Below are 1025 nucleotides of genomic sequence, written 5' to 3' on the forward strand. Positions count from 1 at the left end.
GTCACATGACCAAGCCTCTTACGGTCGGTCGATCGTTGTTCAGTGATATCATGTATCCTTACTAGGGTACCCCCCCTAGTTCACGACCTCAAGTCGGATACTTGCCCAACAAGGCATAAACACAAACAATGCTTTCATACCTTTGTGGAGTCATGCTTCACATCTAAGACATGATCTCATTCCACAACCTTTATATCACAACACACCCTACCCGGGTTCATCACATTGTTCTCAGTATCATTTTATTCCAATCATCCCACACCGTTCCTCGCCCAAGCGGGGACCAGTCGCTCAAGCGACAATTCCTCTTTAAATCCTAAATCAACTGGAGCTATCCTCGCCCAGGCGAAGGTATTATCGCCCAAGCGAGAGAGTTCTAGAAACTCCTTAAGTTCAGGATTTTTTTTTCCGCCCAATCGAGTTTTTGCTCGCCCGGAAGGATTTTGCGCGCCCGGGCTCGCCCCGGCGATGCCTTGTTCGCCCAGGCGAAAATCCTGGAAATTTTTTTTTTCGCCCAATCGAGTTTTTGCTCGCCCAGGCGAAAATCCTAGAATTTTTTTTTCACCCAATCGGGTTTTTGCTTTTTTCTTCGAATATATTACAATTTTTTATATATTTTCATTGAATTATCTTACAAAAATACCAAGTAAAAAATAAATTTATTTTTTCTATGACGAAAAGTAAACATCATCTATTACTAATTAAGATGTTATATAGATATTCTCATAAAAGCTATCACCAACAAATGCATTTCCCCCTTTTACCATCACCTTTCTCTTCTTTCACACCTTTTACCAACAAATGCATTTTTTCTATCATTCTTATTGATATTTACACACGTGTAGTAGATTATTCATTATCTTATAGTAAATAAAATAATGAAATTATTTATATTCAAGAAATCATATAAAAATAATATTGAATGTATTTAAACAAATAATATACAACATATATTGTAAATATAAAAATTATTTCATGTTTTATTCTTTTTAGTATCAACTTATAAAAAGTAGTATTAGTTGGTG

Source organism: Lupinus angustifolius, unplaced genomic scaffold (assembly GCF_001865875.1).
Source record: "Lupinus angustifolius cultivar Tanjil unplaced genomic scaffold, LupAngTanjil_v1.0 Scaffold_418, whole genome shotgun sequence".
Taxonomy (NCBI): domain Eukaryota; kingdom Viridiplantae; phylum Streptophyta; class Magnoliopsida; order Fabales; family Fabaceae; genus Lupinus; species Lupinus angustifolius.